Genomic DNA, 24,641 nt, shown 5'->3' with positions numbered 1-24,641 from the left:
AATGTTCCATATGGGCGACGGCTTCTTCATTGTACACCATAGCACGGCGCTTCCCAAAGTCCGCAGAATGGGCATACATATTTTTCAGTCCGAGGCCAAGCAATAAGGTGTTTGCAGAACACGATTTAACTAATCGGGGTTAGAACGTTCATGGCAACCGGTGGCAGCTTGGCATCCTCCTCAGCAGATTCATGCCAGTCCTGGAGCGCTCCCACTTCGCGTACAATGGCTTCCTCAGAGTATTGCTTTGCAATGACGCGATCACGATCCGCACCCCTCGAAGTAATCCCAAGGCGAAGTCATGCCCGGCCATCTGTGCACATGAGTCAAATCGCGCGCATTTCCAACAGCGTCTTATGTCATATTTTCGCCCATGAACTGTGCTTCGGTTTGGTTTCTGGGGTTTAACGTCCCAAAGCGACTAAGGCTATGAGAGACGCCGTAGTGGAGGGCTCCGGAAATTTCGACCACCTGGGGTTCTTTAACGTGCACTGACATCGCACAGTACACGGGCCCCTAGAATTTCTCCTCCAAAGAAATTCTAGCCGCCGCGGTCGGGATCGAATCCGCTTCTTTTGGGGTCAGCAGCCGAGCACCATAACCGCTTATCCACCGCGGCGCCGAACTCTGCTTCAGGGAAGCAATTTCTTATTCACTCCGCCGTAACCCGAATCCACACGGCCTCATTCATTTCCACAGCGCCGAAGAGAGGTACCTGAACCGGAACATCGCCACCTTCAGCGTCATTTGGTATGCGCATGCGCTGCATACATCGCGTATCCTGGGACATCTTCAGAGCGGGAATGACACCCATGTCCGGTGGCCGAATGTTGCTCTTTTAATTCAGTGGCGAGTAGAGCATTGGCACCAAATTCAGACAAGACAACACTTGTGCGTCGCAAATTTGTCATGAACGGGCAGAAGCTCCTATATTTTTCGCCATGTCATGGATATGCTCGCTAGCCACTCGATGAGATAATTGTGCATCACCCTTGTGAAACTCATGCTTGCTTTCGCGCTCCAAGAATTTGAACAAAATGTGAGCCATTACGCAGGAATTTAAAGGCGGTTTGAAGCGTACGAACGCGCTCGCCTGAAATTATCAATTATGAGGGCTTTCCGATGACAATAAGTAGCCGCCTTCCCCGTTAACGCAAAAGTTTGCGGTGCCTTCCACCAGCGCAGGTGTCGCCTTTCAAGGTCTTTTTTTTTTTTTTTAACGGCCCAATTCGGTAAAACTCTCAGTTAGTAGTCAATTTGTCGCCTTTCCTACTGAATTTTTTCGTCTCCGCATTCACTCAGAGGGCGGTTGTCGCGAGGGGTCGGAGGCGGTCCTTAAAATCCGTGCTTACCAGATAAGCGGATTTTCGACTTCGTTGGAGAACTTGCTGCGCCTCTCCGTTCGTTCTTACCTAGTCACGCTGTGAAGGTTTTTGTATCTGAAATGCAGTCCCATTTACTCTTCTGTAAATTTAGACAGTAGCGCTACCCCCCGTTCGCAACAACCGAACGTTCGTTATAATTCACTCGTTATAGGCGGGCTCGACTTTATATCGACCGGTGTACAGTTTTCTCGGTTGCTACGTATACAATGCGTGTAAGGTAGGCGTGATGGTACAGAGATGCCTGCATGGGGCGAAAGTGCCGGCGGGCGCCGTTAGGTGACGCTGACCGTATATTTGCCACACTTCCCCAAGTACCGCAATATTGAGTTCAGGGCTCTACTAAGAGCTTGGCGGCGACGATAGCAACAAGGTCGCTTTGCGGTCACCGAACAACACAATGACCGCAGCTCTCAGCCGTGCTAAATTTAAAGATGAGAAAGCACTTTCAGGTAAGACGCGAAACGCAATGGGTACACTCTCGCGTGGCTGAGAACCATCAGCGCGTAAATGTGGTAATTCCAGATTAATATAGTCGTTCTTTGGATCACAAAGTTAAAAAGCCCCGTACCAAGGTTATGAACCAAAAAACATTACAAAACTTCACGGAATATATTCCATGCACTAATATTTGCGCATCTCCATTGTGGTGTCTTCTCCGCGCCCTAGAATTCGACCAGCAAAAGCTAAAAATTTACGAGTTTGCATCTCTCCAAACGGCTCGCGGAGTGACAGCTGATGCACCAGTTCTTTAGATGAAAGAATGCATGTTTCAGGAACTTTCTACTTCTATTCCCGCATCGCACTTCTCGAGAATAATCTGTGCAGAAATTGTGATAAAGGCTCTTTGGATGTAGACATAACTCTTGCTGCTAGTATGGTGGAGGTATGAAAGCCTGCGGCTTTATGCTACACCGCCCCCCCCCCCCCAAAAAAAAAAAGAAAAAAAGAAAAAAAAACAACCGAGCGATGTGTAAAAGAACAAGTTTACTCGCATAAGTTCTCTCCATAGTTGCGTCGTCGTCGTCCCAGTCCTACTAAGTAGTCCAAGGTAAAGTGGGCGCCGCAGAGCGAGGTAGAATAGCTTGGGTTGCCTACCTGTGGAGTGCCTAGACAAGTTGCGAGGGCGAAAAAGTTCCGCCTTTTGACTGTTGCACCCCGTAGGTTGTCTTATGAGCATTCTCAAACTCTTCTGATTATTTATGCGGCGACAACAGACAAAGCAAAAATAAGTAACACAGCGGGACCCATCCTATGCGGCCATTCGTTTTGCAATGTCAATTCGTTTTGGAGTAGTATTCCTTCATAAAACAGAACGTTAAACAACGCGATCTCGAGGAGATCGACAGAAGCCCCGTAAGTTCGACGAAACCATACATTTCATGTATCCTGGAATATATATTGGCACTAAAACATAGCTATAAAAAAGAACACAGCATGGGTGCAATGCGGAAAAGAAAAGTCTTACTCACACAGGGTCTCTCTAGAGCTGGGTCATCGGCGTTCTAGTCCTGCTTGAACGTTCATTGCACCACGGACACTACACAGCGGGGCTTTAACTGCGTGACTATAAGCAGCCAGTGACGGTGCTGGACACCGTCACAAGTGCTAGAAACTTTGCTGTTTCTCTGTTACGCCCCGTACTCCTTGTCTGAACACCACGCCCCCGCTCTCTCATGTTTTTTTATGTGGCGGCACCACGTTTTGAGCACGAGGAACACGACTGCGTGGTGCATTTTTATTCTTTTTTTGTATTGAATACTGTTGGTTTCCTATTGGTGGCCGTGGTACGACTGGGTGCCAGATGTGTAAATATGCTTGGTCCATCGCAGACAGCAACAAATAAGAAAACAGAGCATATAAGCATACTGTCAAGCTCCTGCGCAAAAATCGAGCTCGTAAAGTGCACAAAAAGAACTCGTATTTCTATGTAAGCGTCGAAAGCACCGCAAACCTACACTCGAAGAACCAAACGAAATAAGAAAAGCTTACTGGCGTGATCTGACTGCAGATAAAAATACTTCGGGTGATGGTAAGTTGACCGCGTTGCAATGTAAGTTATTGGAGCCGGCTATGGTTCATAGAATAAATGACAGCTAGTTTGAATTGGTTGTGCACAGAGGCGTTAGTGTTGCTTATTACATGTTTGTTCACCGCCTGTCGCGATCTGTTGTACTGCATATAAGCCTGGAATTATATTTTTGTATGATAATTAATGACTGTAAACCACATAATCGAGCGATGCATTTGTCGACTAAATTCCGAGGTGAGAAAACCGGAGAAACTGAGTCTGGTAAACAGTTATAGCCACCACAAATCACACAGGAGAACTCAGATCATACAGCTACTGAAAAGAACCGCAATTCTTTATCTATAAGGGCTAAGGGGGGGGGGGGGGGGGGGGGGGGGTGACACAACTCTCTTTAAGATGCGCGATTTTTACGGCTTCAATGATTTCTCGCGTAGCTTTTTCATCCCACTTGCGCAGCACGGTCGTGTTTCCCAGCTCAGGAGCGCATTTAAAATCTAGGCAGTGAATTCCCATCCAGCCTGAGATTCGTTGCGTCACATTGTATTTGTGCTCGGACAATCTCTTATTTAGTCACCTCCCCGTTTGGCCTACGTATGCATGACCGCAAGTCAAGTGGATAAAATACAGGACGGCCTGAGCACAGGAAACGAACCGATCGCGATGATTTATGGTGCATCCTGTGTGCTTACGAGCTATTTTATTAACGCGCTTGCAGAAGCTTGACAAGCGATCCGGAGCTGAAAATAAAACATCTATTCCTACTCTTTTTCCCATCTTAAGTTTTGTGAAATTTCGTGTGCGTAGGGCACGACTGCGATTTTATCCTTATGTCATGTTCTTTTTTCTTCTTTGGCTCTCAAAAAGGCCTCAGCCACTGAGGATAAGAGTGTCAGCGGGTAACTAGCCTGCAGTAATCGGCGCTGCTGGGCTAAAAAGCTATCTTCCAGTTTTTGGTTTCAGGTTTTTTTTTAATGCATTGTTAACGCATGAATTGATGATGCTCGGCTTAACCAGCTTCGAGAGCTGTGAACCAAAAGAGAGAAGATGCTTTGTTGGCCCGAGGCACAAAGCCCCAGCAAACGTGATTGGGGTTAAAATATATTCCTAATTCTAATAAACCGTGTGAAGCTGTTTTTTGGTAGTTCTTGGGCGACAGTCAAGGGGCTCAGAATGCTTGAAACATTACAAAGAACTTTGGGAGCTTTAGAAAAGAGGACGTTCTGCTGGGATTGTAATATCACAAAGTAATCATCCTGGAATCTAAAGATTTTTTTCACATTGCTGCCCTGAAGGGACCTGTGTAGCGCTCTTTCTTGCATGGCTAAGTAAAGATCACTGAGGATAGGCGCAATTTATGAACCGATACAAAAGCCATTGTTTTGAATGAAAAACAAACCGTTCCATTCTTCCGATGTCGATCTTAAGAACTACACAGTAGCTCAAGGAAGCGGGCAGTTGAGATGCAACTGGAATTCTGAAATTTTACAGCTCCATGCTGGTCTATCCAGTTCATGATGCAACTGATCATGTCGTCATGAGGGATGGCATAATATAAGTCCTTTGTGTCGATAGAAAATCCTGTCAATGTGATTCCGCAGTCATCTGTTAGAAAATCAGCTACATGACCTACATTTTTTTCCAAAAATGGGTTGACAACTGTTAGTAGCTTAAGTTGTTTTTGTAAAAATGAAGCAACAAATTTCTGCAGCAGAAATCCTGCAACCACAAACTGCAAGATAGCTTTTTAGCCCATACGCGCCGATTACTACAGGCTGCTTACCCGGTGAGATTCTTTTCTTAATTGGCTGAGGCCTTGTTTAGAGAGAAAGAATAAAAAAAGAATGAGAGATGGGGATAAGGTCGCAGTCATTCCCTACACACACGGGATTTTACACAACTTAAGAAAGATACGAAAAAGAGTAGGAATAGATGTTTTATTTTCAGCTCCGGATCGCTTATCAAGCCTCTGCAAGCGCGTTAATCAAATGTGTCGTAAGCACACAGGATGCACCATAAATCATCGCGACAGGTTCGTTTCCTGTGCTCAGGGCGTCCTGTATTCTATCGACTTGTCTCGCGGCCATGCATACGTGGGCCAAACCAGCAGATGCCTTAATAAGAGATTGTCCGAGCACAAATGCAATGTAACCCAACAAATCTCAGGCGATCTCGGCACTCACTGCCAAGATTGTAAATGCGCTCCTCAGCTGGGCAATACAACTTTGCTGCGCAAGTGCGATGACAAAACGATGCGAGAAATCCCTGAAGCCGTAAAAATCGCGCATCTTAAATAGTTGTGTCAGCACACCCTCCATATCCTTTAAAGATAAAGAATTGCGCTTCTTATCGGTAGCTGGATGATCTGAGTTCTGTGTTATTTCTGGTGGCGATGACTGTTTCTCAGACTCGGTTGCTCTTCTTTTCTTGATGCTGCTGTATATTTTTACCGAAGTGTCTGAAAAACTAAACCTTCAGTTGTAGGTCAGCGCTATACGCGTCTCGCCTCCTTTCTTGTCCCTTAGTAGCTCGCTGTTCTTCCTTGCTATGAACCAACTAGCCCGCGATGTGTCATTCAAGCTTATATGGTATCGTAAAGTGCGCAATAAAAAGTGAACTAAAACAATTTTGCTGTATTTCGCTCTAACAGACAATGCTGCGCTGTTAGTAAATAAAGTTAGATGAAGTTTAGCGCTAGTCCTGTGTGGTCCTCTCTTGTGTTCGTTTTGTTTGCGCTACTGTTCTTTTCTTACAGACAATGCAGTCGCTGGAAAAGGCAAAGAAATAGAACACTGCCGTAGTGGAGGGCTTCCGAGTACTTTGGATCATATGGAAATTTTTAACGTAAAATGACATCGCGCAGCGGACGGATTCTTTTCAGCTTCGACCCCAAGTAAACACTGCCTCCAAAGCCGGGATTAGAGCAGCATCCTCGGGCCCACCACCCGAGCGCCCTATTCACTGAGCCATTTTGGATGACGGAAGGGATCCTGGTACCACCGCAGGTGTGGCAAGAAAGGTATTTTGACGCTCTCACAAACGAGTCAGCGCAATGACCAACGGCTGTTCCAAGTATTTTTCCATCAAAATGCGGCGCAAATAGATGTCATCTTGGTGGTGGCGGAGTGATGTTTGTTTGCTTCGTAGCGCTTTACAAACCTATTAACCATAGCTATATCAGGCACGCATAACGAATAGGGTTCGACGTGCTTTTTTAAACCACAGATATCCCTCCCCCCCCCCCCCCCCCCACCCCTCACTCCCTCTACAGGCGCTCTTCTACTCAGCCGGAGTACCCGGCCGGGTTCCAACCGCACCGCGCCTGCCGCATTCCGATGCAGGCGAGGCCTGTGTGCTGTGCGGTGTCAGTGCACGTTAAAAATCCCCATGTGGTCGAAATTATTCCAGAGCCGTCCACTTCGGCACCTCTTGCTTCCTTTCTTCTTTAACCCTTCCCTTCCAGCGCGGTTCAGGTGTCCACCGAAATATCGAAACGGTTACTGCGTCATTTCCTTTTCTGAAACCAACTAATTAAAACCTTTTCTTGGATTCTTCATCGTAGTCGTCTGTGACGGCGTTGCCATACCACACCACCTGACAACCATGGCAGATAGTATAAGAGCGAAACGCCACCTGCCACGGCGAGAGCGGAGGCACGGACCACCCGAAGGTGGCTGCCACGGGAAGATCCCGGAGGGCGGCTAGCAGCGCAACACGCCACCTTCCAAGGATGGCAGGTGGCGTGTGAAGAGTTGCGTTGAAATTTCGGATTTACCGACTATCGTAGTCGCCCGTGGATTTTTGTGGTTTTATTCATTTAGCTTTAACGGGGAATCATTGTAGGCTTTCTACTGGCCCACCAAAGCACCTGGCGTAAAGAAGCGCATGCATGGTGTAATGATGCGAGTCTGAGAACTGTGCTTCTTATGCAACCAAGTTCCAGCAGTCTGACGATTTTCATGAAACAGAATCTTGAGACGTGGAGTGAATTTTCATTTTTCAATGTCGAAGTGCAAATGAGCAGCTTAGATACAACGGCAAACACCATAGGAGGCAGTCAACACAAGAGCCTCCTGGCGAACTGGCGTGGTAATTTTATTGCAACATACAAAATGTCCGCAGGGCGACTTTTTCATTTTCACGGTAAGCAGGTATTTGGAAGGAAGCTCTGCGTAGCGAAATTAATTTCGAATGAAGTTGTCACGAATGGTTTACACCAAGTGACGCTCTATTACGAAAGGAGCATGCACTGAGCGGCCAAGCCGGCTATAGTCTACAGTTTATCTTTGCGACATCAATATGTAGCTCATCGGGAACGAAACGTGAGGTCAGCGTTCACCAGCTGGAGTGGTCGCAAAACTACCAGATGACGTCACCGTGGTATACACAGAAGAATAACATTTATACCGAAAGAGCAACGTATTGAACCAAGGACTTTCAGATTGCGAGGCGAGCATACAACCACAAGCCATAAAACCGCGTTGCTGCTTGGGGAACAAAGGTGAACGTAGATATGCGTTGCCTTACGGGTTTATGCTGATGAGTCGTCTTGTCATTACAAAGGAATAAAAAATCATCCCAACATAAATGAAATTGAAGACAGATTTAAATGCAAAACCGATGCTTTCGCATTCATAGCACAAAAGTAGGCTTACGTGCGCTCGCAATTTTTTGCGACATAAATCCGTCAGTATACACTGACTTTCAGACAAAATCGAAGCAGTGATGCTGTGTCCAGTTCTAAAATGTCACTTATCAGCAAGATAATGCAGCAGCGCGCAAAGCTGAACAAAGAATAAAACCTGCGAAATCGTGTTTATCTCCCTGCATTAGTAACGAAGTGATTAATACTGGATTTCCGTCAGATTTTAAGAACATTACATCTCGCGTGACGGCTAATTGTGGACGCTTAATTATGTGGTAAGGCGCATGAGATTGTACACCAGTTGCAGGAGCATATTCATGATATCGGCATGTCTATCTTAAGATTTCACTGCCTGTGTCCGGGCAGGTGCTCTCCGAGGCTCTCCTTATCTAAACACGTGAATGAGCTCCGGGTACAGCGATAGCCCTCAGCGATAATGTGCGTCAGCATATGACGCTTTAAAACCCCTGGCACTGACGCTGCATAAGCGCATATATCAAACTAGAAGGGTCTTTTCCCACTGTGAATTTGCTTGTGCCGATTTAATTTTGAAGAGTCTGCACATGTGAAAGGGCACAAATCGCACTTGTACGGTTTTTCGCCGGTGTGCGTACGCTTATGTTTAGCGAGGCTGCTGGAGCTTGCAGCTGCAAAAGAGCACATGTCGCACATGAAGGGTTTGTCGCCAGTATGCTTTCGCTTGTGCACAGCTAAATTGGAAGAATGCGCAGTTGAAAAAGCGCATAGGTCGCACTTGTACGGTTTTTCGCCGGTGTGCGTACGCGTATGTTTAGCGAGGCTGCTGGAGCTTGCACCTGCAAAAGAGCACATGTCGCACTTGAAGGGTTTGTCGCCAGTATGCTTTCGCTTGTGCACAGCTAAAGTGGAAGAATGCGCAGTTGAAAAAGCGCACAGGTCGCACTTGTACGGTTTTTCGCCGGTGTGCGTACGCTTATGTGTAGTCAGGGTGCTAGAGCTTGCAGTTGCAAAAGAGCACATGTCGCAATTGAAGGGTTTCTCGCCAGTATGCTTTCGCTTGTGCACAGCTAAAGGGGAAGAATGCGCAGAAGAAAAAGCGCATAGGTCGCACTTGTACGGTCTTTCGCCGGTGTGCGTACGCTTATGTTTAGCGAGGCTGCTGGAGCTTGCAGCTGCAAAAGAGCACATGTCGCACTTGAAGGGTTTGTCGCCAGTATGCTTTCGCTTGTGCACAGCTAAAGTGGAAGAATGCGCTGTGGAAAAAGCGCACAGGTCGCACTTCAACGGTTTTTCGCTAGTGTGCGTATGCTTGTGACGAGTTAAGCTTGAAGAGTCTGCATTTTTTAAAGGGCAGATGTCGCAGTTTAGCTGTTTCTCACCAGTGTGCATAGTAATGTGCGGATTGACGCATCCAAACTCTGCAGCTGCAAAAACACACGTGTTGTGATTGAAGAGGCTTTCGCCAGTGTGCATAGTATTGTGTGGACTGACACATCCAGACTCTGCAGGTGTAAATGTAGAACTGTCGTGATTGAATGCGCTTTCGCCAGTTCGCGCACTAAAATGTGGAGTGATATTTCTCCACTCCGCAGCTGTAGAAGGACACATGTCGCAATTGAAGCTGCTTTCGCCACTGTGCGCACTATAATGTGGAGTGACAGTTCCCGAGTCTTCAGCTGTAGAACGCCACGTGCCGCGATTGTAGCTGCTCTCGCCACTGTGCGCACTATAATGAGGAGTGACAGTTCCCGAGTCTGCAGCTGTAGAAGGCCACTTGCCGCGATTGTAGCTGCTCTCGCCACTGTAGGTACTAAAATTTGGAGTGACAGTTCCCGAGTCTACAGGTGTACAAGGACATGTGGTGCGATTGAAGCTGCTCTCACCACTGTGTGTACTATAATGTGGAGTGACAGTTCCTGAGTCTGCAGCTGTAGAAGGATACATGTAGCTAATGAAGCTGCTTTCGCCACTGTGCGCAGTATAATGTGGAGTGATAGTTCCCGAGTCTTCAGCTGTAGAAGGACACGTGGTGCGATTGAAGCTGCTCTCGCCACTGTTCGTATGCTTGTGCCGAGTTAGTGTTGTATAGTCTTCAGTTGCAGAACGGCACATCGGAATCTGATGTGGTCGTCTTCGTGTGTGGCACCGCACATCTCCCTTACCAATGCATTTCGCTAACTCCGCTGGGTCGTCAGAGCTTTTAAAAGGCTCTCCTCCTCTCTCAAGGTACATGTGTCGCGTAACATCGGCAAGGTTCGCTGAACCGTGGGTGAAAGAGGGGCAGCTGAACACATCTCCTTTCCATGCAGGTGTCTGCTGCCCGAACGAACTCTGTTCCATGAGCGAATACGGCGCTAGGGGTCTGTTCTGGCAGTGTTCACCTTCCTCCTGGGATGGTCGTTGTCCTCCAATGAGCCCCGAACATAACCTCCGCCGTGGCAGTCAGGAAAGCACACCGCTCCTGCGAAAAGAGTTAATGGAATGTGTGCCGTTAGGAAAATTTAGTTTTTTTCGGCTTACTCACTCCGCAATATTTTATTTCATTGGTCGAAGCATGTTAGTTGCTTTCTGGAAACAGAAATAATTCTGGATAATATTGATGTCAGAATAACACAAAGACGCGGACAGTTTAAGGAAACACGCTACATCAACGACATCTCAAGCAATAAGGAGTGAATTCAAGGAATATTTCAACATAGTGCCCGTAGTGTATCTACCGCCGTATGTTAATCTACAGGGCTTCTTGGAGCGTGTTATGGCAGCTCATGCATGCCAGATTTTTGTTTGCGTCGAAGAATAATTTTCGCAAAGATTGGTGCTCAGATAACACTCAAGAGGCGAAGATTTTCAGCCAACGCACCAAATAACATCTCAAGCATGTGAGTTCAGCTGTTTTCCCTGCGTTGTTTTGGCAGGGCCGAATATAAAGCCTGTAAGAGGAGCTGCTCGAGTGCGCCCACCTCTGCAGTACGTGGCAGCAGACAGCAGTGCAAAAATATAAGTACTCTGATGAAAAACACACAGAGATAAAAACAAGTCAGTCAGCCCTACAGTCTGAGGTAGCAAACGAAAATGCAGAAAAACAAAATGGGCACATATGTGCGCAAGAACAAAGGGAAGAAGAAAAAAAATTTCAACACAGTTAGAGGAGTGTGATCGGTTTAAAAGTCAGTAGCGTGAAATTTCAGCAATATTCACATCAACTCTTTATTAGGAACTGTATTCCTTGTTTTATATTTTCCTTGTCATATTCTTCTGTATTTATTAACACTACTCTAGATTTTGAAATTTACTGTTTGTACCTTTGTGCTTTTTATTTTTTGTGTACTTAGTTTTGTTTTCGAACTGGTTTGCAGAGATTTATGTATATTTTTTACCAATAACATAGTTTTGTACAGTGTGTATGCCCCGGCATCCGCCACTCCACTCTGTAATGGACCTTTGAACCCTGACGGTAAAATAAATAAATATTAAATACATAAATCATCAGCGTTCAGTGTGTTCAAAAATACGTGGCAATGTGTTTTAATATTCGTTTTTAATAGAAGTTCTAGTGAGTGCCGCAGGTGTTTGGTATTAATGCGAAAGCATTTTTTGTGTTACGAGTGGGGCTTACAGCACCTCTCGGCAGAGCATGTCATCAGAGAGCGCCGGCGCGAACTGTCAGCAATCAATTATAGGGGTAATTAATAGAATGGTTTAATTGAGTAGTTTTGTATATAGCAAGTATAACTAACTCACCAAAATGGTTTATCAAATGGGTAACTAGTTGATTGAAGTCATTTACTAGTTGAATTAGTCAATCATTACAAAAATTGTTGGGTAAAATTATTGAACGGACGTATTAATATTTGTAGAATTAATTATTGCTTGCTTTGGTCTATGGGGGCTTAACATCTCGAGGCGACTAAGGCTTTGAGAGGTTCTTTAACCACCTCAGGTTCTTTAAAGGTGCACTGACATCGCACAGTACACGGCCCTCTAGAATTTCGCCTCCATCGAAATCCGATCGCTACGGCCGGGATCGAACCCGCGTCTTACGGATCAGCAACCGGGCGTTATAACCACTGAGCCACCGCGGCGGCTTTAGGCATGGAATTAAACAATGAATTCAGTTACGTCCAATCAAATAGCTATTACCATTAGTGAACTGGATTATTAAATATTTGAACTAATTAATTATTTAATTTGTTCCAACTATTGAAATACTTCAGACATACATCGGTAATGAATGAAACTGAATAATTACTTAATTACTGAATAATCAGTAGTTTGGCGTGCTTACTACACGCTCTATCAACGAGCCCCACGCCTTCAGATGTGGTAGAGCCGATTGGCAGCAGTAAGAGGAATCCTTTCCCATCACTGTAGCTAAGAAGTTTTAGAAGCACCTCTGGAATTATTTCCAACTAGGTCAGTTCTTTAAGCGTCAAGCAGTCGTAAGTGTTAAAAGCCAGATATTCTGACTACGCATAATATGCCGATAGAAAAGCTTGGCTGTGTGGGCGAAAAATGTGCTTTCGTATTGCAGGTAAAACTTTATTCTGAAGCAGATATATCTCTTCATTAATGTGGGCGAGGACTGGTGGTGCCTGCAAACGGGACTGAGGCTCCTTCAGCCCTACGATTTGCATTGTTTCCCATCGAAAAGGAACGTCTACTTTTCTCGCCTGCGTCAAAAAGCGACGGCAGTGCGACAATGGCCCTTTACGAACTGTTGTGTATGGATAGGGTTGCAGCCCAAAAATACCTTGAAGCGCCTTCCTGGTCGGTTGTATCGGTAAATATAAAATAGTGACTGTCGTCCCTTGGCCGGATCCCACTTTGTCCTTGCTGACAACGAAGAACAAATTTAGGTAGGTGAAGCGGAACCTTCCTGGCTTCAGCCTGAGTCCTAAAAATATGTCCGACTATCACTTGCTTCAGCCTTCCTAGGTTTTCCTCGAAACTCCTCACAAAAAGAGCATAGCGTCGTCAAAATAAACAACAGAGCTCAGCCACCACAGACCTGCAGACCCATTGCCCTTGATCTGCAGAAAAAATGCAGTTGCGGATCAAAATGGAAATTACATTTTCTAGAACTCAAATGCGCCGTATGGCGTGATCTTGAGAACCACCGACAAGAAGTACTTCGAGCTGCACTCAGATCCGGGTGTCGTGGATAGACGGTAGTGGTGCAAATCGTTATGTTGTTGAGGCTACTGTCGTTAAGGCAGTACCAAAGAGTGCCATCTTCCTTCTTCACGAAACAAAGCATGGCTTGATGACGCCGTGCCACTTAATTTTTTTCGACCTCATATCTGATAGCATCACGCTCTCGTGCTCTTACTTGCTATGGGCATTAAGAGACAGGTTGCCCGCGTAATCGTCAGTTATGACGAAACGTTTCGTGACTCAGTGGTGTCTGCTGGGGCTTTCCTGGTGAACTAAGGCACCCTCTACGCGCCGTTAGAAGGTCTCTCCATTGATAAGAATGTCCTAGAGTGCTTGAGCTACTGCAGTCGTTTAGTAAATGTCTAGAAGAGCGAGTCCCTTGCTTCCCTCGGCACTCTGATCTAAGAGCGGAATTATCGTGCTCTAGCTCAGCTTTGGAGATTCATTGCAAAGTTTTGAGCCAGAACCTCAGCTTAGCAATTTCCGAGACATACGTCGCCTCGTGCAATGCCAATCCTCGGTCCAGGAGGAACTGTTTGTTTCACTCTACGATGCATTCATTGCAATTCTCTGCAATCCAAAGAGTCTCGGGAATTACGACGGTTGACCAGGGTGAGAAGATACCTGCTTCGAAAGGAGGCAAAAGTCTAGAGGGCCGTGTACTGTGCGCGGTCAGTGCACGTTAAAGAACCACAGGTGGTGGAAATTTCCGTGGTCCTCCACTATGGCGTCCCTGATAGCTAGATATGCTTTGGGACGTTAAACCGTCTAATGTCAAACAACTCCTGTATTTCACTTACATCCGACCAATCCTTGAATATGCCTGTCCTGTATGGGACCCCCAGTTTGCTTATTTATGTGATATGCTCGAGCGCGTCCAAAATAATGCTCCGAGATTTGTGTCCAATAAATAGCTTCTCAACTAGTGTCACTTCTCTTAAAAACCACCTTGGCTGGGGATCTTTAGCTAACCGTAGGAAACATTTGAGATTACAAATCATGCATCGCATCTATTTTGAAAGCTGAGCATTGACAAAGACCGGTATCTGCTTCGACCTCATTTTTTTTCTAGAGGAGTTGAACATCAGTGAGATTAAGATCAGTGAGATTAAGATTAAGAGATTTAGATATTAAGATTAAGATATTAAGATTAAGATATAAAGATTAAGAGATAAAGATTAAGATATAAAGATTAAGAGATAAAGATTAAGAGATAAAGAATAAGAGATAAAGATTAAGAGATAAAGATTAAGAGATAAATATTAAGAGATAAAGATTAAGAGATAAAGATTAAGAGATAAAGATTAAGATATTCAGATTAAGATATTCAGATTAAGATATTCAGATTAAGATATTCAGATTAAGATATTCAGATTAAGAGATTAAGATTAAGATATTCAGATTAAGATATTCAGATTGAGAGATTAAGATTGAGAGATTAAGATTGAGAGATTAAGATTAAGAGATTAGGTGTTGCACAGATGTTTACAAAACCTCGTTCTTTCCACGGACGATCAATGAGTGGAACAGGCTACAAGCCGGCGTCACTGAGGGCTGCACGGAAGGTCAATTCCGCGCATTTTTATCTGATGTGACGTGGCGCGCAGTTGTCTTGCGCGTGTCTTTTTCATTTCATCAGTGTTATTTTATTTGTGGAGCGCGGTTGTCTTCCTTCACTGCATGTTTTTCCTCATCTATTAGTTGTGTAATTGTATTTCTGTTATTATGTGTACTTTCGGCCAAATGAGCAGAAGTTATTGTGTTTCCCCCCCTGCAATAATGCCCTTGGGCGCTGCAGGTATCTGGAATAAATAAATAAATAAATAAACCATCATCGAGCACACTTGAGCAATGTTATTTGCAAGGTCGCCTCAGAACACACCTCTCAGTCCGCCGTCGAAACGGAGAAGTGCTTGGATCTGAGGCCGTTGACTTCCTCTATGTTCGCTGCAGGAAGCCTGTGAATACGATAAGGTCCTGAGAACACAGCCGCAGGCCTACCAGCCCAAGTAACTACGTGCGTTCAGCAGCACTCGAGCAAAACATGATCTTTTAAGGGCAACTGCATAAGTTTTATCAATCGACGAAATTTAAGGGGTCGAATGCGTGAAACTTGCAGGTAATGGATGCTAAACCTTTTAGGGCTAGCATTTGAAATGGTGACGCAAACGCTGATTAAAATCTCGGTGGCATTCTAGTTTCTCCGCAGCACAGAGCGCCAAGTGGGAGGGCTCATGGTGATGTCATCGAAGGTACCCATACATTTAAAAGCGTAAGCGCTTGCTTTGAAGGAAAAAGCCAACGCCAGAAAAAGCAAAGCACACCGAGAGTTGTTTGCCAGAATCAAACGAAGCACGGCAGAATATCGTTGACGGCAGCAGCAACCTGAAATCTTCCCTTCCGTGACGTGACACCGAACTTGCCCGCACTTCTCCTGCGCTGTGAGGAGAAGCCTAAAAGACAATTGTTGATGGCGTCACTATTTTAAATACAAGCGCAAAAGCTTGGTTTCGTTTGGTTTGGTTTGGTTTGGTTTGGTTTATTGGGGTTTAACGTCCCAAACCAACTTAGGCTATGAGGGACGCCGTAGTGAAGGGCTCCGGAAATTTCGACCACCTGGGGTTCTTTATCGTGCACTAACATCGCACAGTACACGGACCTCTAGAATTTTGCCTTCATCGAAATTCGGCCGCCGCGGCCGGGATCAACCCGCGTCTTTCGGGCCAGCAGCCGAGCGCCGTAACCACTGAGCCACCGCGGCGGGGCTACAAGCGCAAAAGTAATTGGCATGATTTACCTACAGCCTATATAGATTCGAATCTTTCAATATCGCGCAATTCTCGAGATGTGGTGCAGTTGCCCTTGAACGCGTATGAGGAGCCTTCCTGCAGTGTGGATTCGGGGCCCGTCGTGAATGAACGTGACTTCAATCATGATGGCTGCAGACAGTCCGCAGATGGCAATGTCGCCTCCCTTGACTACCAGGTCGGTAACCTTGCGGCCATGAAATTCCAGTTCAGTGTCGATGGTTTCTTTCGAAATGCAGGCTGGTCTCTGAGTAGGGTCAGTGCTGCGTCGAGGATCGAAATATGGCTCGGGGATGTCGTCGTATTCTGGTTAGCGTCACTTGAGATTTGCCCCGCGTCACTTTCACGCAAAATTTCGTCTGCAGAGTCGTCGCAGTGGAATTAGGCGTAGTCAGGCGTTGTCCTCGTTGAAGAATCTTGGAAACTCAGCCCTCGCGAGCAGCAAATCACGCAAGCCTGTATCTCTGTCCGCCGAGAATGCTGTAGCATCCACTCTCGTGACGCAATTTAACAAGCGAACTCGAACCCCATGACTGCCGCAAGACGTCGCAGGCGCAGTTTGGAGCTAAAGTGACTTAATGTGCAGAGCCTGCCGGTCCATTCTAGACAAATGTGATCGTTACATTACTTACCACTCTACGGGAAACGATAGCAACCAGCTCATTTTACGCTCAGCGAGAACACAACCGACCGCTGGTCTCAGCCGCGCTAAATATAAGGCTGGCAAATGAACTTTCGAGGCAACGTCCAAATGCTAGGGCTAGTACCTCGCAGAACGTTGATGGAGTACCACGTAACTGCGATAATTCGAGAAAAAAGTCGCCGCGGTGCATCAGTGGTTATGCTCTCGGCTGCTGACCCGAAAGACGCAGAATCAATCCCGGCCGCAGCGGTCGAATTTCTATGATGAAATTCTGCAGGCCGGTGTATTGTGCAGTAGCAGAGCACGTTAAGGAACATCAAGTGGCGGAACTTTCCAAAGCCCTTTCGAGATAAATATGGTCGCGCTACGTGTCATACAGATATAAAGCCCAGTACCAAGGTTAGGAACCAACAAACAATGCAAAAATTCACGGTCATATAATGGATCGACAAATAATGGTGCAGCTTCTGTTGACTTCGCGATCTAGAATTTTACCAGCAACCACTAAAAATGTACGCAGACTTTTCAGCGCTCAAAATGGTTCGTAGTGACAGCTGACGTAGCAGTTCTTTATGTGAAAGAACGCATATTTCAGAAACTTTCCACTTCTAGTACCGCAGTGAAATTCTAGAGAATATTCTGTGCAGAAAATGCGATAATTGATGAACGCTGCCTGGATGCAGCTAGAAGGCGGGCTGGTAATGGGGCAGGTGCGAAAGCGTGCGGCTTTCCGTGACACCCGCACGAAAGTGCCAACCGAGCGATGTGCAAGATGAGAGATGTACTCACGTAGGGTCTCCCCTGAGTTGCGTCGTCAACGTCCCGGTACTACTTGGTGGTTCAAGGCAGAGTGGGCGCTGCAGATCGAGGCAGAGTAGCTTGGGTTGGCTGCTTGAGGGGCGTCTAGAAAATTCGCGAGAGAGAAAAAGGTTGCTTTCTGACTGCTGCGCCATACCAAGGGCAAGGAAGAAGAAGCAACACTGCGGGACGCGTGTTAGGACACACCCCGTTTAGCAGACGTAAACTGGGTAGGAACAGCTGGTACGCTTACATAAAGCCGAGTGACAACAACGGTTATATGAACAGATAGACAGAAGAAAAACTGAGCTCCACTAAACCACTGATTTGATAACAGCTGGAATTGATACTTTCGCTGAAAACGTAGCCACCACGCTACCCGGGCACAGAAGACAAGAGGCACACAATGCATAAAAGACTCACACTGGGTCTCCCTAGAGCTGGGTCTTCGGCGCTGAAGTCCTGCTTGGTCATTCACTGCGAAATGGACGCTAAATAGTACAACTTCATCACAAAAACAGACAGTGTAGCACGTATAGACACCGTCACATTTGTTTAAAAGTCCGCTGGTTACCTGTTGCGCCCTGTACTGCTTGTCTGAGCGCCACGCCCCCGCTCTCTCACGTTTTTATTGTTGCGCCATCAAGTGGCAACCACGAGCAACAAGGCTGCACAAGGTGACGGCTTTTCTCCCTCTTTTTTTTGTTTTTTATTCAATAGTGCCCATCGCCTTTTTGTAGCCACGACAGAAGCGGGTATATGACGTGTACAAATGCATGGTCTATAACAGATAACAAAAAGAAGAAAGAAAGGAAATCGGCATACAGTTCAATTTCTGCGAAAGAAACCAGCCCACAACCAAAAATAAAAAAAACGCCGCATTTACATGCAGGGCACAACGCATCAAAAAACATACTCTTGAAGAATGAAACCCAGTACATAAAAGATAATGACTTGATCTGACAGCAGATAAAAAGGCTTCGGGTGATAATAGGGTGGCCACACCACGAGTAACCAATTCTAATAGGCAATCGTACTTGGAAAGAACGACATCTTGTATGCATTGATTGTGCACTGAGAGATTGCAGTTGTTTTGTCATGTTTCTTCCCAGTCTTTCGTGTTCTATTATGCTTCATATAAGCCTGAAATTATTTTTTTTGTGAGATAATTGATGATGGCGAAAAGCATAATCAAACGATACATTTATCGAAGAGATTCTTTCGGGCCAACAGCCGAGCACCATAAACTTGGTCCCAACGAGAGACCCCGCTCCCCACACACACACACACACACACACACACACACACACCTAGAAACCCATCCCCCCTAACACCCCCCCCCCCCCCCCGCCGCGCTCAGACGTACACACATGCACTCACGCGCGCGCACGCACACGTCCCCACGCACACAAAACCACACACACACACACCCCTACACACCCCCCACACACACTCCCACACATGCACGCACGCACGCACACACACACACACACACACACACACACACGCTCGCACGCGCGCGAACACGGGCGCACACTTATCACACGGACACACGCTCACACAGGCTGGCACGCACGCACGCACCGCTAGTTTTTCTTGTTATGGGACTAGTAGTGCTTTAGCTTTAAAGTAGGTGTCCTGCTCCCACCCAATCAACCTTAAAAAAGTGCCAAGGCGGCACGGGACGGCAGTCCTCTCATGGCAGTTTGGTAGGAGGGTTAGTCTCTTCTTTACAAATCACATGCCGGCCAGCCAGATCCCTCCCGAAATGTTACTTTCCAATGCTTGTAATGTACCGTAAAGTGCGTAATACAAATAAAGTAAAAACATCTTTTTCTGTACTTGACTTGCACAGAGAACGCAGTCGGTGGAAAAACAAAGAATTAAACTGGTGCCGTAGTGGACGGCTCCCATATATTTTGTATCACATGGTTATTTTTAACGTACACTAAAATCGTTCAGCTGAAAAGCCATTTTCCGTTGCGCCCCTAAGGAACGGCAGCCGCTAAGCCAGTGATTAAACCCGCATATTCGGCCTCTTCAGCCGAGCACCTTCTTCACTGTGCCTTTTTGTAAGGCATAAGGATGGTAGTACCACCGCAGGTGCGGCAAGAAAAGTATTTTGACGCTATGAGAAACTCGGCAGGGCAATGCCCAACGGCTGTCCAAAGTCATTTTGTATTAAAATACTGCACAAATCGGGCCCGTCCTGGCGCTGGCAAAATGATGCACGTCTGCTTCGTAGTACTTTAAAAAACGAACGTATGATCCCAAGCGCAATGTTACGCACACATAGCGGATTATGCTCAACATTCTTATTCACACTTCAGCTCCCCCCCCCCCCCTCCTGGGCACTCGTCTAGTCACCCGAAGCACCCGGGTTCCAACCGAACTGCGGAACCGGCATTACGATGGAAGCAATGCTTGCGTGCTGTGTGATGTCAGCGCACGTTAAAGATCCCCACGTAGTCGACATTATGCTGGGTGTTCCGTTCTTTTTTTCATTAAATCCTGCCAGTTTAGTGGGCAAGGCAAGAGTGGGTACGCTATGTGTAAAAATGCTTGGTCCATCACAGACAACAAAAACAAGCCCATGAGCATACTGTAAAGCTTTTGCGCAAAAAACGAGCTCGCAAAGTAAATAAAAAGGCGTCATCTTTCGATTCAGGCGTGGAAAGCTTCAGAAAGCAACATTACAAGAATCAAACCAAGTGCATAAAACTTACTGCCTTGATCTGACTGCAGATAAAAAGGCTTTCGGGGATGATAAGGCGGCCTCATCGCAAAATAACTTATTCCAGCCCGCTATATTTCTTGAAATAAACGACAGCTTGTTTTTAATGGCAATGGACTTAGGCATTACTATTGTTTGTCATGTTTGTGCCGAGTCTTTCGCATTCTGTTGTGCTGCATATATGCCTAAAATTCTATTTTTCTATGACAACTGATCATGACGATCGACATTATCAGACCATGCATTTCACTACGAAATTCAAAGGTGGGAAAACCGGAGTGGCTTCGAAGGAAGATACTGATACCTGTCTTCCATAGGCGAAGTGTATAAATCGAAGTTCTCCCTCGCGATATACTTATAATGTACGTTTTCGTGTGCGGGCCATGCATTATGTTTACACCGTGTTGTGCACACGCCTATATCATTGAGACAGCTGTATCCTCGCAATAAACAATGCAAGAAAGAAAGTCAAGACGAAAAACAAATGCTATGGGTCACTTAAAGGGACACTGAGGAGAAATTGAAGTTGGCTTGTATCGACAGAATACCAGCTCCTGATTACAAAAACGCCACTCATACTGACAACAAAGCTCTTGTAATGTAGAAAAGAGCAAGAACCAAAATACAGGTATCACCGCCACAGGCCAAACTCGCAAGCACAAGCGTGATGACGCCATAGGACAGAACAGTGTTGCTAAAACCAATGATTCTAGCAACACTAGGAAACGACAAGCTACGAATCACTGAGGCGCAGCCAATGCATGCCCAAATCTTTTTGACGTCGCCAGATGGCGCCACGTACCCAACAGCTACGCGCGCGCCTGCAGCATCGGGACCAATAAGTGCCTGCTTACCGGTGGTAGATGGGCTCCCGCTATTCCGCTAACGGTAACAGGGTACACGGTATGCTTAAGGTGTCTATTTGCGAGAACTTCGTTGACGACTTCGAGAACGGGATCCATCGTAACGCTGGCAAAATGCCGGTGCAAACGTAAATGAAGCGACGGTAGCGACGGCCGCAATAGCCGATAGATGCCTTCAACGTGCGGCCGGCGGTAGCTTTCTTTTCGGCTGCTGCTAGGCCGCTCTGCTGGCCGTCAGAAATCATGGAGTCTGCGTTACGTAATGTTTCACATCACTTAGTCTTGTGTCGTCATCAGAGAATCCCAAGTTTGAATCAGAGCGGCGGGAAAACTTTTTGAACTTCGAATTCAAATTTCTTAGAAATAAATGCATCTTTCGCTGCCGGCCAAGTGGCAACAAAGCCATGAAATGCCGAACTGTCAGATTTTGCTTTAAAAAAAATATTAATAGAGCTGTCCTCACTGTCCCTTTAACTCATTTAAGGAGGGAATGCGATGGTGTATGTTCTGGATCCATTGCACACGGATGGAATTTGTGGGGACTCGCTCCGCGTTGACCCTTTTGGGTTGCTTCCCCGCGATGCATCCTCTTTCTCCACATTTTCTATATGCGCCGATGACATCACTATATGGACCAACTCCCGATCCGACGGAGCGATTGAAGAATCATTACAACGAGCTATCGGCACGGTGGAGTATTTCATGTAGGGGAACGGCCTTGAGATTTCAAAGGCTTAATCGGGACTCTTATTTGTAATGAACAAATAAGGCTCACAGGCAGCACGCAAGCATCGGGATTCTATCGAGTTGCACATTGACAACCATTCAATACTCCTGTAACCACGATTAGGGTCCTTCGAATTTTGATTCAGAATAATACTACACGGAAGCGATACGCACGCTACGCATCGCGGCACAAAAGAAAGGCGGTCTGGTGACGCACATTGCCACCATACGCAGGGGCATGAGAACAGCGTACATATGCAGGATCATGCAATCATTCATGACAAGTCGAATGACATACGCCTGCCCGAACTATAATCTACGTTGCTGAGACGAACGGGAACTTAATATTAATATCATTATTAGAACTGCATACAAGGCGGCTCTTGATCTGCCAGCCTACGCCATAACCTTTGCGCCACCACGACACACACATACGCACACACCACAAGCTTAAAAATGGCAACTAGTAAAAGCTTTAAACGGGGCTGGGAAACCTCAGTAGCTATCCTTGGCTGGACAAGGACACTGAGACTCCCAACCAACCAAAATTAAAAACCTCAGCCTTCTTCTCAGGCGTGAGAAAGTGGCGGAGGTGTATTAGAATGAAAACAGACCTGTGGGTAAAAATTTAGAGACACTTAAAAAATCCAGTTTCTTTAAGAAAGCTGAAAACACATGATATATCAACAATTGCATCATCTCCTAAAAGCAGTGCGGGATGAAAAGGGATATATTCGTTATAAAATTGAGCAAAGTACTTTTTCCTTAGTTTTTCCAATTTCATACAAGTGAATAAAATATGGTTAATTGTAACTTCAACTCCGCATTCTTCGCAAAAAGGTTGCTCTTTTTTTTACAGTAGGAAATTGTGCGTCAGATGCGTGTGTCCTATACGAAGACGACAAATAATGACTTCTTTGAAGCGTTCTTGGTGGGTGCAAGATTTCCATTCGCCTAAAACTGGTTTTACAAAGTGTAGTTTGTTGTTTGATTCATTGTCCCAAGCGGACTGCCATTTTTTCCTTATTTCACAATGTACTGAGTTCATGCAATCTTTAAAGGGAATGTCTACTTTCTTTATTTGTTTGCTACGAGCCTGCGCAGCGCAGAGGTCTGCTCTCTCGTTGCCTTTAATTCCGACGTGACTCGGCACCCAGCAAATTTTTATGTTTTTTCCTTGAGCTATGGCTTTTGTTATGTTGTGTATTATGTCACCGAGCATCGGAGTAATTGCATTTCTAGAGTGGAGAGCTGTAAGTAAACTAAGGGAGTCCGTGTAAATAATACTGTTTCTGAGGTTTTCATTTACTATTTTTTTTACGGCCAAGCATACAGCGTAACATTCGACTGTGAAAATTGATGCACACTGTGGAAGTCTGATTATTTCATTCTCATGCCCTCGTACTACCGCACTTCCTACGTAGGTGGCTGTTTTTGAACCGTCCGTATAAAAATCCGCAAAACCATTGTATTTTTCCTCCAGTGCAAGAAATTCTTGTACTATATGTTGTTGCGGGGTTTGCTTTTTGTGAAACTGTGTGAGAGTGAAATCGCATATTGCAGGGAAGTTGTACCATGGAGGTAGTGGCTCTCGTCTGAGCGCAATGTTAGGCGATGTGTTCAGTACACCGAGACTCTCGCACATCTCTTCAAAACGCAAGAGGAGTGGTCTGGTAGTTTGTGGTTTATTATTAAAAAGTGTTCTGGATGGACACTTTGTAACTATTTCATAACAGATATGTTTTGGTAGGGAACGGATTTTTAGGACGTATGAGCATGTAAGTATGCTTCTTCTATCTGTAAGAGATGGTTCATTTGTTTCAACGTAGAGGCTATTAATGGGTGATGTCCTGTAAGCGCCAGCTGCAAGACGTAAACCTAAATTGTGCACTGGGTCCAGTCGTTTCAAGTACGATGGCCTTGCTGAACCATATACTATACTACCATTCTGTCTAATGAGGATCGTACCACAGAGCGATAAATTTTTAGAAGCCCTGCCCTGTCAGAACCCCAGTGTTTATGTGAAAGGACTTTGAGTATGTTCAGTGATCGGGAAGTTTTCTTTTTTAATGTGTTAATATGAGGCAGTAAAGCGAGTTTTTTGTCAAATGTTATGCCTTGAAATTTATGTTTATTTTCTATTGGTAAATCTATTTCGTTAAGGTGTAGGGTGGGATCTGCCTGTAAGCCTCGTTTGAGTGAAAACAGAATGGCCACTGTTTTCTGTGGGGAAAATCTGAAACCATTTCTGTCTGCCCATGTTGTCAGTTTATTTATTGTTAGCTGTATTTGTCTTTCACATGTTGATATGTTGGAGGATGTGTAAGCTATCTGGAGGTCGTCTACATAAAGTGAATACATAACAGACCTTGGTATTATTTTGTTAAGAGAATTCATTTTTACAATAAAAAGAGTTGTGCTTAAAATACACCCTTGAGGCACTGCATTTTCCTGAATAAAATCCCTCGAAAGGGTCGAGCCTAGACGGACATTAAATGAGCGGTTAGATAAAAAGTCTTTAATGGAGTTCAGCATTCTGCCATGGATGCCAGTTCAGCTAAGTCCTGAAGAATTCCGAACCTCCAGGTAGTATCATATGCTTTTTCTAAATCAAAAAAGACTGCAAGACAGTGTTGTTTGTGTATAAAAGCTTGTCTGACTGTATTTTCGAGACGGACTAGGTGATCTGTAGTGGAGCATCCCTTTTTAAAACCACACTGGTGGATATCAAGAAGTTCACAGGATTGAAGAACAAAGGTTAGTCTTATATTTAGGACACTTTCGAAGGTTTTGGCGAGGCAACTGGTCAGGGCTATGGGTCTATAACTGCTAGGAGAGGTTGGGGGTTTACTAGGTTTAAGAAACGGTACAATAATAGCTT

This window comes from Amblyomma mixtum, chromosome 7, assembly GCF_055824585.1.
Source record: "Amblyomma mixtum isolate Tamu chromosome 7, ASM5582458v1, whole genome shotgun sequence".
Classification (NCBI taxonomy): Eukaryota; Metazoa; Arthropoda; class Arachnida; order Ixodida; family Ixodidae; genus Amblyomma; species Amblyomma mixtum.
This window is presented reverse-complemented; position numbering follows the sequence as displayed.